Below are 18,580 nucleotides of genomic sequence, written 5' to 3'. Positions count from 1 at the left end.
TGGTACATCCACTACATAGAACATGGCGTTAACCCACTTGGAATCTTTCCACTGACATGGAATGTCTATTTTCCCATAGCAGTGAATCCTGTGTCCACTGTACGCTGACAGTTTTGCATGGCTCTTTTGCAATCTGTTCATAGCCTGACGATTTCTGCCGTACATTTGTCTGTATGTACGCAGTGGGAGGGTATTTCCTGATGCACCTGTGTCAATCTTTAGTCGCAATGTATATTTCTGGTGTGGTAGGTCAGGTGGTTTCACATTCAATACTGTATATGCTTCGTCTCTTGGTGCTTTAGTATAAATACTGTGCATGCATTTTTCGCTAACTGTGACACAGTGAAACTGTCTTTGATACATGTCATCCTCACTTGAGTCTGTAGTTTGTATGGCGTACATTTTATTTGCCTTTTTGTGGTCATTCTTGTATGACTGTGACTTATTTCTTTGTTGCTGCTTGGAGTGCTCTTTATGCTTTAGTTGCTTTCTTTTTCTACAGCATTTAGCCCAGTGTCCTTTGATGCCACATAAATGACACACATCATGGAAAGCAGGACATTGTCGTGGTTTATGGTCTGATCCACATTTTTGACACTGACGTCCTTTAATAATAGCATCCATTTTTTCTTTTTGTGCAGTTTTGCTTACCTCCAATTGGTGCAGTTGGAGATTTCCTGCTGTTAGAGCTTCATGCTTTCGTCCTTCAGTCAACACTTCAGCAAGGGAACAACCTTGTGGTTTACTGTAAAGCTCATTTCTGAATGCTTCGTGTGGTGTACTGGCTATAATAAGTTCAATGAGACGTTCATGGAGTTCCTCTTCTGTGAACTGACATTTTAGTGCAAGAGTTCTCGCTCTGGTAACAAAATCATCAATACTTTCATCTGGTTTTTGTCTATATTGCATGAGATGAAGTCTGTGAATCCTGAAGTTAACATCAAGCTTTAACTGACCTTCGAAAAATGTCCACAGTTTTGACGGCACTTTTTTTTCATCTGCTGTTAGCCCGCTAGCATTTAGCCTCTTTAGCCCCTCATCTCCGATACCTCGGCATATTTTCCTCGCCTGCTTTTCTTCGTCTGTTATTTCCTCGTCCTCTAGGTACAGACACATTTTCTGCTTGAATAACGAGATCACCTCACCCAGATCCGGGTCGGACCAGTTCATGGTAGGTAAATGTGATGCCATCTCGTATCGGCAGTTAGCTTTAGCGTGCAGTGTGCAGTTAGCAACGGCAATTATCCTCGGACAAACCAATCTCTTCAATATACGCCGTGGGAGAGGAGTCGGGCCTTATTTTCTTCATTCCTCAACTTTCCGCTGCCACCATGAAGTATTATTGTATTACGAACAAGGCTGGAGACTGAAGTGTGTAGAACCAGGTAACTTTAATACACGCACCGAGCATAGGTAGTGTTACATATATATCACTCCGCGTAGCGCACTATATTCTTTGTATACAAGACATATTACAACAAGGACCCCTGAGGTTTGGGCACGAATGCGAGCACCTGGTGGCTGGGACTTTGCTCATGGTGCCCGGCCACGCTCAGCCCAAAAGGATGACGTGGGTTCACCACCTGCAAAAGGGTTCATAGGGGTCAGGTGCGGAGGATTGGGCAGCAGTCGAGGATGGGTGTCTTGGCAACCCAGTCTACGGACAAAGCATCTGACCACGTCGCCACAGCCAGATATAGTCAGCACCTCCACACACAGCTCGGGTTCTGGTACCCAACTCCGAGAGAGGAGTTTGACTCATGACTTCTCTGGCATTGCCCACGGGGATAGGCAGTGAGCTGGTGTGGGCTTGTTTGTAACCTCACAGCTCAGCTGCCGTGTGTTTGAGTTTACCTCAGTGAATGAGAGGGTCACGTCATTACGCCTTTGGGTCGGGGACAGGTCTCTCACTATTGCAGTGCAGAGTACCTGGTCTTCTTGGAGTCCCTGGGAGGGGTATGGGAGAGAACCGACTGGAGGGGTACACTCTACTGGGGCACTTCAATGCTCACGTGGGCAACGACAGTGACATTTGGAGAGGGGTGACCAGGAAGAAGTGGTGTTTTCTTATTGGACTTTGCCCATAACAAACACCATGTTCGAGCATAAGGGTGTCCATCAGTGCACATGGCACCATGACACACAGCCGCAGGTCGATGATTGACTTTGTTGTCGTATCATCTAACGTTTGGCTACATGTCTTGGACACTTGGGTGAAGAGAGTGCACTGTGCTTCATTTGAAGTGTGTCCAAGATGCTGTCAAATGATCATCACCTGGTTGTGAGTTGGGTCTGCTGGCAGCAGAGGAAGCCAGACAGACCTGGCAGACCCAAGTGTATCATGAGGGTCTGTTGGGAACATCTGGTGGATCCATCTGTCAGAGAGGCTTTTGACTCACATCTCCAGAAGACCTTCTCCCAGATCCTGAGGGAGGTTGGAGACATTGAGCCTGAGTGGGTCATGTTCTCCATTGTCAATGTGGCTGCTTGTAGCTGTGGTTGCAAGGTCTCTGGTGAATATGGGGTCTGGGGCCCTTTGCTAAGGGCTATTCGGCTCCTGTATGACCAGAGCGGGAGCTGTGTTTGCATTGTCAGCAGTAAGTCAGACCTGTTCCAGTGCATGTTGATCTCCACCAGGGCTGCCCTGTGTCACTGGTTCTGTTCCTTGCTTTCATGGTGTTAGGCGTGTTCTATCAAAATGACGACTGGATTCGATCAGTTCAAATCTCAAAAGTTTATTCCTCTAAGAGTTACGATCTAATACAGGACCCGGGGTCAAATGATCTATCCCTCGTATGTGCAGCAGTCTGTCTGCCTTTCCCTGGCCCCGTAACATAAAAATGTAACATGAAACATGAATATGCAAATATTATGTTGAGTAGGTTGTCGCCCAGGTTCCTCCCTCCGGCCTCGCTCATCTCTCCGGGCCGCACCAGTCTATTTTTCCGGCCTTGAGTCTCATCCGACCGCCCTGTCCCTGTAAAGGAGCGTCTACACAACCCCAACAGTTTCCCTCAATTCATATCACACAATGTTGCCTTTAACATAGTTTCAGTATTATTACAAGATGTTCTAATTCTAGTACAAACATGGTAGCTGTCAAACAAGATGATTCACCTCCTACAATGTTGCCTTAACTCGGTTAAAGGAGTTTTTGCAAAGCACCAACTGTCTCCCATAATTCACGTTTTAAGATGTTACCTTTAACCTAATTTCAGTGTTAGTAGATGGTGTTCAACTTTTAGTATGGTGCTTGTTAGACAACCTCCAAAAAGATATCACATTCAAAGAATATATGAATTCAGTATAAAAATGGTGATTACATAATAATATTCAAAACTTATGATTTCAGTATCAAAAGATATATATGTATATATGATGCTGTCACGTGGCCGCCGTAAGGCGAGTGGGGGGTTAGGAAAGGGTTAATACTCCATCATACTCTTTTTAATTTAATCCGACAACGCCACCTAGAGTTAAAGAGTCTAGGACTCTATTCTAATATTCCGGCAGGTCACAGGGGTGAGCAATGAGTTAAAACCAACAGTGTATTTCTATAACCATTTATTAAGACAAGGATAAAAAAAAAGGGACATAAAATGTTTTATAAAATGTCCACAGGGAAAATTGGATTTCCGGAAGGCCACAACAACGTCCCTGTAAAATGTCCACCGGGGACGGGTCAAACGCTATGGCCCAGGCGCTCACGACAGCAGACGGGGTCCCCCTCGTACTCCTAGGCCCTCCAGGCTGCACCACCACGCGGACCCTGTGGGGGAGGACACAGACCGGCACCAGTAGACTGTACTAAGGATCTCTTTTCCCCAGCCCAACCCAGGCGTCACCGACTCACCGCGCTGGACGGCGATGAGCCATCCAGTGTTAGTCGTGCACGCCGTGGTAATATCAATCCGCCTCCGGGTCCACGCATTCGGGTCCGCACCGCCTCCAGCCGCCGCGCTGCGTCGCCCTGGGTTACGCTCTGGGCTCCTCCGGGCCGGGACCGTCGGTTGTTCCTACGGGGAAGGGACAGGACAACTGCCAGTGGGGGGTACAATAGGCCCGCTACAACCCACCCCACATGTGGCCGACTCACCGAGCTGGACGGCTTTTAAGAGCCGTCCAGTGTTAGTATTCGCCGTAGGTCAGCCCCGTCCTCCGGTCCCCCGCCTCCTCCAGGCCGGCACACTGCGTCACTCCAGTACTGAGCTCCGGCTCCTCCGGATCGCCCGATGCCGTCTCCACAGGGCCCGGCTTCAATCCCACGGCTTGCGCTGTGTCCAGGCCGTCCTCATCTGCGCGTCAGCGCTGCGTCTTGTCCCCCGTACGTTTTCCCTTTCCCCTGTTGCACCTGTTTCCTAGTCCAGCGTGTCCCGTGTGCGTCTCCCATGTGTCCGTCCTCTCCTCGTGTGCGTCTGTCTATTTATCGGCCCCCTCTAACAGCCCACACCTGTTGTTCATTTAGGAAGGCACCGGCATCAACGTCCTCCGCGATTGGCCCAAAAGGGTGGGGCCACGCCCCAAGAGCTGTTCAATAAAACAGTCTAAAAGTCACACCATGCGGGAAACAACATGCAGTAAAAACATGCAATAAAAACACGCAACCCACACAAAACACTAAACATAAAACAGCCCAACATCCCCACACCCCCCCATGCCAAATGGGTACCAGTCCCTGGACCAATTGCTCAGTCTCTATAACGAGCGGGGCACTGCCCTCTAGTGGTACGAATAGGTCGAGAAGGCGCTGGTTCAGGTACTACATCTACTACAGGGTAATAAAACATTAAGGGCAGTTCTTGAGTTTTAGTCTGAACTTGTCGCTGTTCTGTAGGCTGATTATTAGTAGGAGCAATGCAAGGCTTAAGGGCATTTCGATGCAATGTTCTCTCTTTACCACCCCTCTCAGGTCGCACACGATAAACCAGGCCGGAATCACCCACCAAATCCACAATTACATGGGGCTCTGGCTGCCACCAACTGTGCAGTTTACCCTGGTCTCGTCTGTTTCGGTCACGTACCCAAACCCGTTCACCAGGGAGGAGAGCATTAGCTTTAGCTTTTTGATCGTAATATTGCTTTTCATGTCCGGCTGCGCCCGTCATTTTAGTATGAGCTAAATTATATGCATGAGACAACTTTTTATGATGTTCCGCAACCCATCCCTGCCAGTCATGACGTGGCTGATTGTCCACAACCCCCAGATTAACGTCGATAGGAAGCCTGAGGTGGCGCCCAAACATCAGGTACGATGGAGCAAACCCAGTCGCACTGTGGACAACATTATTATAAGCATGTAATAATTCAGGGAGATGCTCTGGCCACCTACTCTGTCTCTCCGCCTCAAGAGTACGAAGCATATTTAGCAAGGTTTGATTCATTCTTTCAACACGGCCGTTACCCGCAGGATGGTAAGGAGTAGTACGGCTTTTTGAGATACCATACAAACTACACAACTGTTTCATGAGTTCAGATTCGAAATTTGGCCCCTGGTCTGAATGAAAGCGGGACGGACAACCAAACGGTTGGATTATCTTAGACCAAATCGCACGAACCGTGGTTTTTGCACTTTGATCGCGAGTAGGGATGGCCCAAGATTACCGCGTGAACATATCAGTCATAACCAAAATGTACTGATAAACATCGTTTGGTCGGCGCAGGGAAAGAAAATCTACAGCAATCACCTCAAGTGGGTACGATACCTCTATTGGTCTAAGAGGGGCCCTTGGTTCAGTCCTATCTTTCTGTAGGCTACACACCACACAGCCCGATTGGAACCCATGCACCTCCCTGTCCATGCTTGGCCAGAAGAAATGGCGCCTCATGTCATGCAGCATGGGCTGTAGCTTCGTGGCACTTCCTCCACACCTCCTGGCGACTGGAATCTGGGCAAACAATCTGGAAACGAGGCTCACATGCATGGGAATCAAACACTTTCCTACAGAGGATGCCCTTATACAAACAAAGTCTTCTTCTCTGCTGTAGCAGCCGATTAACCGCTCCCGGAAGGGCCTCCCTCTCCTCCCTAGTTGGGGCAATATTATCCTCCACGTACCTCCGTACCAGATTAATGTGTGGGTCCATCCCTTGAAGGACTCTCCAGTCTTTGTCCAGCGCCGGTGAGGCAGAGGTCTCGGCTGCCGGAACATCCGCTGCCCCAGTACTGGTCACCGCAGCAACATTAGTCGGGGCACTGTTCTGAGTAGCAGCTGTAGGGAATCTGGAAAGAGCATCTACATTCACATTCTCACGCCCTGCTCGGTATTTCACATCAAAGTCGAATGATGCCATTTGGGCCACCCATCTCTGCTCTACGGCCCCAAGGTTAGCAGTCTGTAGGTGGGCAATGATATTATTATCAGTAAATACTGTGAATTTGGCCCCAGTTAAGTAGTCCTTAAATTTTTCAGTAATTGCCCACTTGAGCGCTAATAACTCCAGTTTAAATGAACTGTAATTCGAATCATTTTTCTCTGCAGGGTGTAAACTGCGACTCGCGTAAGCAATTACACGCTCTTTCCCATCATGATTTTGTGCCAAAACTGCCCCGAGCCCACTGTGGCTTGCATCAGTGTACAGGATGAAAGGCCTTGTATAGTCCGCATAGGCAAGGATTGGGGCCTGGGTTAAAGTGTCTTTCAGTCTGTCAAAAGAAACTTGGCACTCGGCTGTCCAATCAACTGTCCTCGGGCTCGACTTTTTGTTGTTAGGGATGCCAATCAACAAAGAGTTGAGTGGTCGAGCAATTTTAGCAAACCCCTGAATGAACCTTCTATAGTAGCCTGCCAGGCCCAAGAATGCTCTCACCTCACGCACAGACTTTGGAACAGGCCACTCGGTCACTGCAGTTACCTTCTCGGGGTCAGGCATCACACCTAACTGGTTGACTACATGACCTAAAAACTTTACCTCTCGTTGGAGGAGTCTACATTTGTCCGGCCGCAACTTCAGTCCATGCTTCCAAAGCCGTTCAAACACTTCTTCCAAGTGCTGCAGGTGGGTATCAAAGTCAGGTGAGTACACAATTATATCATCCAGGTATACAAGCAAGGATTCTGTAATCTGACCACTAAGACATTGCTGCATTAGTCTCTGAAATGTGGCGGGCGCATTGCAGAGGCCAAATGGCATGCGTTGGAATTCAAATAAACCCACGGGTGTGGTAAAGGCCGTCTTCTCCCTATCCCTAGGGTCGACTTCTACCTGCCAATACCCGCTGGAGAGATCCAATGTAGAAAACCACTCTGCCTTTGAGAGGGAGGTGAGCGTTTCTTCGATCCTGGGAAGAGGGAAAGCATCCTTATGAGTGACACTGTTCAATTTCCTACAATCAACACAAAACCTCCAATTCCCATCTTTTTTCTTAACCATGACAATAGGTGCAGCCCAGGGGCTGGAACTCTCGGTTATTACACCCCTCTCTAACATGTCTGCTAATAACGACCTCATCTCGCGATACATGAGGGGTGGCAATGGTCTAAATCGCTCTCTAATAGGATCTGAATCACCCGTTGGGATGTTGTGCTTAACTACGTCCGTCCTATCAAAGTCCTCTTCATGTTTTGAAAAAACCTTCTCCCACTTCTGCACGAGGGCAGTCAATTTAGCAGCTTGTTCTTGGTTCAATTCCATTCCGTTAACTAGACTCTGCATGTCGAAGTTTTTACTACTCTCAGACCCTTCCGCCATCTCTACTAACCCAACCTCTATCTCGCCATCATCGTTGGAGGTCAGGTCGACATCACAGCCACCATGGACATCTGCATCGTCTACTTGATACAGGCGGCCAATCTTTTGGTAACGTCCTAAAATGACGGGATGATTATTCAAATTTCTCAGTCGGACAGGGATCCTACCGTTGTGGACAACCGCGAGCGTCCGAGCCACAGAGACTGCATTCGGCTCGTCCAGGGCCTCAACCAGGCCACAGTAGTCCCTCCCCGCTGGTCCGGCTCGAGTCCGTCCCCAAACCATTATCTCACTCCGAGCAGGGATCCTGACTCCCCGTCGCTGAGACGGCCACACATACCCTCTAAACCCATCTTCTGTAGTAACAGCCATTCCTTGGCACAGGGCGAAGGCCGCCCGCCATGCCTGCTGGGACCTAGGGCTTTGGCAAGAAAAAGACACGGGCCCTTTGGGGTTATGAAACACAGCATCCCAACACGGCCTAATTACGTTCATGCCAATAATAAAAACATTGGTAGAGCATTCATCAGTCACCACAAAAACACCTCTCTGGTTAACTTCAACACCCTCAATTTTAAAGTCCAACACAACATACCCTATGCAGGGGATTTTGAGACCATTAGCGGCCTTCAGCTTAACATAGGAGGGCACGTTTTTAACACTATACTCCGAGAAATACTTTATGAACAAACGCTGTTGCATTAGTGTCACTTGAGAACCAGTGTCCAAGAGTCCCGCCATGTTAACGCCACCTACTGTCACATCCACGTAGGGGCAATCTCCCACTAAAGCTGTGGCCCTTTGGTCCTTCGGACCAAACCCCACTGCATGGGCCTCAACAGCAGGGTTGCTTAGTTTAAAGCCGGCTGGTTCCCAGGATGCACTCTACAAAACCGGGCAAAATGACCTGGCTGGTTACACTTTCTGCAGATCGGCCTACCATCTTCATCCCAACGGCCACTGGGGTATGGCTGCCGGTGTCTTCCTTCGGGCCGAGGCTGGGGGGCGCTGTTGCGGCGCATGGACATAGGCGCAGGGCTGTCTGACCTCAGTTCTTTCACGAGCTCCCGAGCAAAGTCCTTCATCTGGCCCCTTAATTCCTCCACAATCTCCCTCTTTAGGTCCTGTTTCCACGCATCAGCCTGTTGGTGAGATCTAAAATGGTTAGGCTCTCTTACCGCTGCACAAGTCGCTTCGGGCCATCTTGGGCTCTGGGTTTCTTCCTCTAGTAGAAGGGCCTCCTGTTGTAGGGCCCTGAAGGTTGTGTCCGGGTCCAATCGAACAACCCGCTTAAGGGCCCTCTGTAAGGCGCCATCCTCCAGGCCAAGCATAAACTGATCTCTCAGGTGGGAGTCTGTGGGTGCTCCTTCCACGTCGTGTTGCTCTAACCTGCGGTACAGTTCTCTCAAGCGCAGCACATAAGCTTGGACGGACTCAGCCGGCTTCTGTACACAACCAAAGAATTGTGACCTCAAAACAGACACAGGAATTTTTTTAACATAAAGCTCATCTAGTGCAGTGAATACTTTTACAGCCCTATCGCGCTCATCCTCAGCCAGCACATTAATTTGCCTCCTAGGTGGCCCAGACAATGCACCAATTAAAATTCTTACTTTTTGAGGTTCCGTCAAGTTATTAGCATCTAAAAAGCCTTGCATTTGCTCCTTCCAGTCCACATATTTTAAATTACCATCATGGCCTTCAAATTTAGGCAGCCACGGGGCCCCAGGATAAATAGGCATCATCATTTTGAGAAAAGAAAGAAAAAAAATTAAAAGTGGGTTTACAGCACTAAAACAATCTTTGGTTTAAAACACTGCTCACAATCCTGTGATCCTGCCGACAATGCCAGAAAACTGTCACGTGGCCGCCGTAAGGCGAGTGGGGGGTTAGGAAAGGGTTAATACTCCATCATACTCTTTTTAATTTAATCTGACAACGCCACCTAGAGTTAAAGAGTCTAGGACTCTATTCTAATATTCCGGCAGGTCACAGGGGTGAGCAATGAGTTAAAACCAACAGTGTATTTCTATAACCATTTATTAAGACAAGGATAAAAAAAAAGGGACATAAAATGTTTTATAAAATGTCCACAGGGAAAATTGGATTTCCGGAAGGCCACAACAACGTCCCTGTAAAATGTCCACCGGGGACGGGTCAAACGCTATGGCCCAGGCGCTCACGACAGCAGACGGGATCCCCCTCGTACTCCTAGGCCCTCCAGGCTGCACCACCACGCGGACCCTGTGGGGGAGGACACAGACCGGCACCAGTAGACTGTACTAAGGATCTCTTTTCCCCAGCCCAACCCAGGCGTCACCGACTCACCGCGCTGGACGGCGATGAGCCGTCCAGTGTTAGTCGTGCACGCCGTGGTAATATCAATCCGCCTCCGGGTCCACGCATTCGGGTCCGCACCGCCTCCAGCCGCCGCGCTGCGTCGCCCTGGGTTACGCTCTATGCTCCTCCGGGCCGGGACCGTCGGTTGTTCCTACGGGGAAGGGACAGGACAACTGCCAGTGGGGGGTACAATAGGCCCGCTACAACCCACCCCACATGCGGCCGACTCACCGAGCTGGACGGCTTTTAAGAGCCGTCCAGTGTTAGTATTCGCCGTAGGTCAGCCCCGTCCTCCGGTCCCCCGCCTCCTCCAGGCCGGCACACTGCGTCACTCCAGTACTGCGCTCCGGCTCCTCCGGATCGCCCGATGCCGTCTCCACAGGGCCCGGCTTCAATCCCACGGCTTGCGCTGTGTCCAGGCCGTCCTCATCTGCGCGTCAGCGCTGCGTCTTGTCCCCCGTACGTTTTCCCTTTCCCCTGTTGCACCTGTTTCCTAGTCCAGCGTGTCCCGTGTGCGTCTCCCATGTGTCCGTCCTCTCCTCGTGTGCGTCTGTCTATTTATCGGCCCCCTCTAACAGCCCACACCTGTTGTTCATTTAGGAAGGCACCGGCATCAACGTCCTCCGCGATTGGCCCAAAAGGGTGGGGCCACGCCCCAAGAGCTGTTCAATAAAACAGTCTAAAAGTCACACCATGCGGGAAACAACATGCAGTAAAAACATGCAATAAAAACACGCAACCCACACAAAACACTAAACATAAAACAGCCCAACATCCCCACAATGCCCCTAAGAAACTTTATTCAATCAATATGCATTCCATATTTTTGATATATGTATTTGTAATGCAACTTAGAAGCTTTATTACTTGACATACCCTTCAATGGATAAAATTTCTAGGTGCAGCCAGGGGCCAAAGAGGGTCTGGTTTGGGGACCACAGGATCTCATCTCTGCTGTTTGCAGATGATGTTGTCCTGATGGCTTCATCGAACTAGAACCTGCAACATGCACTGGGGCAGTTTGCAGCCGAGTGTGAAGCAGCTGAGATGAAAATTAGCTCCTCCAAATTCAAGGCCATGGTTCTTGACAAGAAAAAGGTGGCTTGCCCTCTCTGGGTGGGTGAAGAGTCCCTGCCTCAAGTGGAGGAGTTCAAGTATCTTGTGGTCATGAGTGAGGGAAGGATGGTGCAATTGACAGGTGGATCGCTGCGGTGGTGCAGTGATGTGTTTACTGTATTAGACTGTTGTGGTAAAGAAGGAGCTGAGTCAAAAGGCAAAGCTCTCGATTTACTGGTCAATCTATGTTCCTCCCCTCACCCTCACCTATGATCATGAGTTTTGGGTAATGACCCAAAGGACAAGATAGTGGATACAAGTGGTTGAAATGAGCTTCCTCTGCAGGGTGGCTGGACACTGCCTTAAAGATAGGGTGAGAAGCTCAGTCATGAGAAGAGCTCAGAGAAGAGTCACTGCTCATCCACGTCAAGAAGAGACAGTTAAGGTGGCTCGGACATCTGTTCTAGACGCCTCTTGTTTGCCTCCCTGGAAGTGTTCCAGTCACGTCCCACTACAAAAAGGAGAACCAGGACACGCTGGAGGGACTATGTCTCTTGACTGACCTGGGAAACCCTTGGGATTTCCGCAGAAGAGCTGGAGGAGGCGTGTGTGGAGAGAGAAGTTTGGGCCACCCTGCTCAGACAGCTGCCTCCATGAGCCGCGGCTCGTGCAGTCACAGAGGCAAAAACTCGGGGTTGGGAGGAGTTCGGGGAGGCCATGGAGGAGGACTATTGGACGGCCTCAAAGAAATTCTGGCAAACCGTCCGACGCAGGGGGGAGCAGTGCTTCACCAACACTGTTTACAGTGCGGGTGGAGAGCTGCTGACCTCGACTGGGGATGTTGTCGGGCGGTGGAAGGAATACTTTGAGGATCTCCTCAATCCCACTGTCACATCTTCCGAGGAGGAACCAGAAATTGGGGACCCGGAGGCAGATTCGTCCATCACCCTGGCTGAAGTCACTGAGGTGGTTGGCAAGCTCCTCGGTGGCAAGGCTCCAGGGGTGGATGAGATCCGTCCTGAGTACTAAGTCTCTGGAAGTTGTGGGACTGTCTTGGCTGACACGTCTCTGCAACATCGCGTGGCGGTCGGGGACTGTGGAATGGCAGACCGGGGTGGTGGTCCCTCTGTATAAGAAGGGGGACCGGAGGGTGTGTTCCAATTACAGGGGAATCACACTCCTCAGCCTTCCCGGTAAGGTCTATTCCAGGGTACTGGAGAGGAGAATCCGACCGATAGTCGAACCTCGGATTCAGGAGGAGCAGTGTGGTTTTCGTCCTGGTCACGGAACACTGGACCAGCTCTATACTCTCCATCGGGTCCTTGAGGGTTCATGGGAGTTTGCCCAACCAGTCCACATGTGTTTTGTGGATCTGGAGAAAGTATTCGACCGTGTCCCTCGCGGTGTCCTTTGGGGGGTGCTCTGGGAGTATGGGGTCCGGGGCTCTTTGCTAAGGGCTGTCCGGTCCCTGTATGACCAGAGTAGGAGCTGTGTTCGCATTGCTGGCAGTAAGTCAGACCTGTTCCCGGTGCATGTTGGACTCCGCCAGGGCTGCCCTTTGTCACCGGTTCTGTTCATTATATTTATGGACAGAATTTCTAGGCGCAGCCAGGGGCTGGAGGGGGTCTGGTTTGGGAACCACAGGATTTCATCTCTGCTGTTTGCAGATGATGTTGTCCTGATGGCTTCTTTGAGCCAGGACCTGCAGCAGGCACTGGGGCGGTTTGCAGCCGAGTGTAAAGTGGCTGGGATGAGAATCAGCTCCTCCAAATCCGAGGCCATGGTTCTTGACCGGAAAAAGGTGGTTTGCCCTCTCCGGGTGAGTCTCTGCCTCAAGTGGAGGAGTTCAAGTATCTCGGGGTCTTGTTCACGAGTGAGGGAAGGATGCAGCGTGAGATTGACAGGCGGATCGGTGCAGCGTCTGCAGTGATGCGGTCGCTGTATCGGTCCATTGTGGTAAAGAAGGAGCTGAGCCCAAAGGCAAAGCTCTTGATTTACGGGTCAATCTACGTTCCTACCCTCACCTATGGTCATGAGCTATGGGTAATGACCGAAAGGACAAGGTCGCAGATACAAGTGGCTGAAATGGGTTTCCTCCGCAGGGTGGCTGGGCGCACCCTTAGGGATAGGGTGAGGAGCTCGGTCACACGGGAGGAGCTCGGAGTAGAGCCGCTGCTCCTACACATCGAGAGGAACCAGTTGAGGTGGCTCGGGCATCTGCTCAGGATGCCTCCTGGACGCCTCCCTAGGGAGGTGTTCTGGGCATGTCCCACCGGGAGGAGGCCCCGGGGAAGACCCAGGACACGCTGGAGGGACTATGTCTATCGGCTGGCCTGGGAACGCCTTGGGGTCCCACCGGAGGCGCTGGAGGACGTGTCCGGGGTGAGGGAAGTCTGGGAGTCCTGCTTAGACTGCTGCCCCCGCGACCCGGCCCCGGATAAGCGGAAGAAAATGGATGGATGGATGGATGGACAATGAATGGATGGACAGATCAAAATGCTAGGAAGCAAAGATACTGTTTTGTAGCCTCAAAATTGTATTTTATCAGTTTATGTCCCTCTTAGCCCCTGCTTGATGTGCATGCCCCTGGATGTGTCATAGTCTGAGTACAACAGTGGACAGCAGTGGCCCCTAAACTCCACAGGCTTCACACACTTGTGTCAGGACCTAATGATGGTGAGATGAAGCCCCATGAAGCATCGATACTTTCAGTCAACTGTGCCGACACATGTACCGACACTTCATAAGGATTCATTTACTCTATGGTGCCATCAAGAGGTCAATAAAATGTACTGCAATCTAGTTTCCACCTCAGCGCCATTAATTGAACAAATGTACTACAAAACCAGTGAAACACATTATTAGAAATAGGAATGCACTTGTGTTACTTGTAGTAGTGCTTCTAATTAAATAAAGAGAATTAAACCCCAATATTTTACATTGTTCTTTATTCAAAAAAGTAGCTTCTCAGGACTAAGGCGGTTCCGCTTTTTTGTGAGGATTCCTCCTGTTTTAGAAAAAATCCTCTCATGGGCACAGATCAAGCTGGAGTGCAAAGGTACATGGTGGCCAGTGTGAATAAATATGGACATTAATTTCTTTGCCTTCTCCAGTACTGCAGTGGGTCCTCCTGTCTGTCCGTGTTTGGTTATGCCAGGTATTTCTGTACTTCGATTGTTGCATTTACTGTCAGTGACGTAGATGTGGGAGTTTTACTTTGCTGAATGGACGCATCTACTGGAAGCAAAAATATCAGTTTGCAACGCTTATATTTTTTAGTACTATCCCAAATTGTTAACCCCTTGATTGCCACACCTGCATTATCCTGAGCTCTGATTGCACTCCCATTGAAATCACATGTTCCATTTCACTTTAGCGCCCAGCTGCCCCCATTCTCTTTCGCCAAGAGACAATTTGCCCTATTAATTATACTGTACATTGTCATGAAATATCAAAAAGGTAAATTCACAAATGTTGAACCTGATCATTTCTATTATTGACCACACCCTAGTACTCACTGTATTTCAATGTTCATTTGAACAATATTCATTTGAACTGCCCCCGCTATTAAATTATTACCTACAAGGGGGACAGGGGGTAACTGTTAGGCTATTATTGGACTGTAGAATGTTGTGTATGACAACATTTCTATCATTGATTAAGATTTATTGTCATCTATACCTAAGTGAAAACCCATTTAAGACTGAATGTGTTGGCTCTGGACCAGGCCTTATGAGGCTATTACACTGGTCAACACTAAATTTATTGTCTAAGTTTTTATAGCTGATTTAGGATAATTTTGATGTGCTGAATCCAAAAATCAAATTGGTTTTGCTCAATCAGGTCAACGTTCTGAACTAAGCTACATATTTGTTTTTGGACGATTTTGTTTACATGTATGAGTATTTTCACGTCATATGATGCAAAATTCTGTTATATTTCTCGCTATAAACTAATTCTTAAGATTTTGCATGTGCCAACTTATGACCACTGTTCCCTCTAAGCTACGCGCGTGCGCAATTGTGCACTGCTGACACGGTCTCCGCGCACAGAAAATCTGTGCTGCGCACAAAAAAATCGAACCGGAATTGAAAATAAAATAAACACACAACAATTCATTCTGCGCTATTTTTCCATGTGAGTCAGTGAGTGTGACCGGTGACGAGCTGCTCCAGCCAATTATGTGATTCACATACGTATCTGCGCAGTTTATCAACGTCATTGACAGGCGTCCTCATGTCCCGCTATCAGTGTTTTAGCCGATGTGGCCGATGTGGAGTGAAAACTCCTAATGATGCTAAGTGTTTAACCCCTTAACGCTCCGACGGCCCGCCCTCGGGCGCACTGTTACGCACTGTTTTGTAGCAGTTTTGCGTTTTAAACATGACGAAACGGACAAAACAAAGGAAGTACGCGACCGAGGACACTGTGGATATTTGTACAAGTGAAACTAGAGGCATCTCGGAGCCGGAGCGGTTCGTGTAACCGAGTGAAGATCTCATGATGGACTCAGGAGCAGAGGACCTTATGTTTTGATGGACTGGATGCTGTTCCTGATCGGTAAGCGTGGTTTATTCTGCTATTGACTTAATTGTGGGTCAAATATATCATGCGTATCATGTACAGTGTATTTTTAGTTTCCAGTGTGTGTTTGTTTACATTTTGAAGTGTGTGTGTGTTTGTTCACTGTTTGCAGTGTGTGGTTTGTAAATTTATATTTATTTTGACCCATACCACTCGTTTTGACTATATTTTATATCCAAATATACATTTTATATTGTGTTTTGATATGATATGTAAATGTACAGTAATAGAGCAGCTGGGTGTGCAGATACAGATTCCTCTCAGTGTGTATTGGTCATTGAATACTGTCACTAGTTTATGAGTTGTAAAAATCAAGCAAAAGCTTCACACAGTGGCTTATACTCATAATACAAGTCAGAGCTTTATCATAAAAATGTTAAGTGTGTTTTCAACATTGGAGTTTACAGTTGGCTTGGTTTGGTTGGAACCTCATGTTTTGCCATAGTTAAAATTAAATATTTATACTTCCAATAGCATTAACATACTACACAGGTCATGAGCAAGATTTTTGTCATTTTCATTGTATAAGTGGCTAAAGAACTTAATTACAAGTCTTATAACAGAAATGTAAATGCGGTAATTTGATTATTTTAATAAACCATTTAACTTGGATGGATGTGATGCAGCATGACCACAGTGCACAGGTCTGATGTCACTCACAGTGGTCCATGGTACTGCTCAGGGAGTTTGTGTGTTTGCTCAGACTCGTGAAAAATTAGAGGGAACATTGCTTATGACTAATTGTTTTTTTTTTATATTACAAGTGAATGAAATGGCTTCGACTAGAAGATCTTGCAAAAATAAGCCTGACATATTCTGCTACATCTGTGGTGAATACACCAATGTTCCTAACAGGAATCAAGTCACAAGTTTCATAAAGCGTCCTTACCATGCTTATTTTGGTATTAAACTTGGTGACCAAGATGAAGCTTGGGCGCCACACATGGCATGCAAGTCATGCACCGAGTATCTGCGTCAGTGGACTAAAGGCAAGAAGAGTTGTCTGAAGTTTGGAATTCCCATGGTTTGGAGGGAGTCGACATCAATAGCTACTTCTGGGCTATTAATGTGACTGGGATCAACGGAAAGAACCGAAGCAGCCTTAAGTATCCTGACCGTGAATCAGCACATCGTCCTGTTGCTCACTGTGATGAAATTCCAGTACCTGTCTTGACATCAGTGACACCAGTGTGGTTTTAATGATGATGCTCCACATCCTTTTTCCCAAAAGGAGCTAAATGTTCAGGTTTCCTGAGAATCTGGGATCACTGAGTGATGAGCAGGTGGAGAGATTCCATCAGGACATAAAAGAGATGGAGACCAGGTATCAGGGACGCTGGGATGCAGTCATGATGGCTGATTACTGTTGGACTCTGAAGAGAGACATCCCTGCTGCTGAGCATTCAAGGGGTTCATAAAAACAGAAGTTCATGTCCTGAATTTTGCACAATGATAATGTAACGTTCCAATTTACATGTACTTACCTTTATCAATTAACATAACGTAACATTTAATTGATACATTCTGTTCGAAAACTATTTTTTATCTCCTAAAACATTTTTTGGATGAGAAATATTAAAGAAAATCAACTGATAATGTCACAAAATTGTAATCAATTTAGTCAGAAGATCGGATTTTTCAAAATCAAATTAGCATAAAAACCTGACCTGACTAAGAAAAATGGATATCATTTTTGGATTCAGCGGTGCAAAATGGTCCTAATTCAGTTGAAAAAACACAGACAACTTTCAAAAATGTTTTTTTTTGTAACCCAGTGTTATGGGCCTGCCCATAGTACTGTACGTAAAGATAATTTTTACTTTTACTTCACTGTGAGAGAAGGTATTTGTACTTTTTACTCCACTACATTTTTTTTACAGGACTGAAAAGTAAAAGTATTTTTATTATTGTTTGACACCAGTTAAAAAGGCTCAGGGTTTTAGTTTTATTATGTTCATAGTTTAAGCAAACAAATATACTACGACAGAGTATAAGGGTCACTTATATAAAATAAATTATGCAGGCGCTATGAGAATAAAGTCGTAGCATTTTACGACAAAAAAGTCATAACATTACGAGAAAAAAGTTATAATATTATGAGAAAAAAGTCGTAATTTTATGAGAATAAAGTCATATTTTTATGAGAATATAGGCTGCTGTGCGTGAATGAGTGACCAGTGCGTTATGAAGAATTTGGAGCATTTTGTTCAGATATAGCAATTTCTTCCAAATCTGTCTGGTTCCTCCAACTAAACAAGCTCAAATGCTTGCAGTGTCCCTTCAAAGTACTTATACTGATGATAGTGTGGTGATGGTGGGCTAAAAGACACAGTATTATTATGTGTTTAGTTGTTTTATGTGAAGCACTTTGGTCAGCTGAGGTTGTTTTTAAATGTGCTATATAAATAAACTTGAATTGAATTGAATAGTATTTCATCCTGCGTAAACCCCAGTTGAAAGTTTCTCTGAACAAAATGCTCCAAATTCTCCATAACACACTGGTCACTCATTCACGTACAGCAGCCTATATTCTCGTAATATTACGACTTTTTTCTGACGACTTTTTCTGGCTTCGACTTTAATGTCGAAATGCTACGACTTTATTCTTGTAGTGCCCGCATAAGTTTTTTTTCTTTAAGTGACCCTTATACTCCATCGTATAAGCAAACAAATATACAACTAAAATCAGCAAAACAAAAAAAAAAAAACCCCAAAACAATTAGTTTTTGCTAAATAAATCTTTATTAAAATCAATACATTTAAATCCTTATAAGCCTTTAAAATATGTGTGAAATACTTTTACTTTTTACTCCTTAAGTATTTTTTTTTTAAATTAGTACTTCAATACTTTCACTTAAGTAGATTTCATGTGATATTTTTACTTGAGTTGTTTTTTTTTTGTTTTTTTTTG

Source organism: Periophthalmus magnuspinnatus, chromosome 21 (assembly GCF_009829125.3).
Source record: "Periophthalmus magnuspinnatus isolate fPerMag1 chromosome 21, fPerMag1.2.pri, whole genome shotgun sequence".
NCBI classification, from domain to species: domain Eukaryota; kingdom Metazoa; phylum Chordata; class Actinopteri; order Gobiiformes; family Gobiidae; genus Periophthalmus; species Periophthalmus magnuspinnatus.
The sequence above is the reverse complement of the archived record's forward strand: the minus strand, read 5'-3'. Positions refer to the sequence as shown.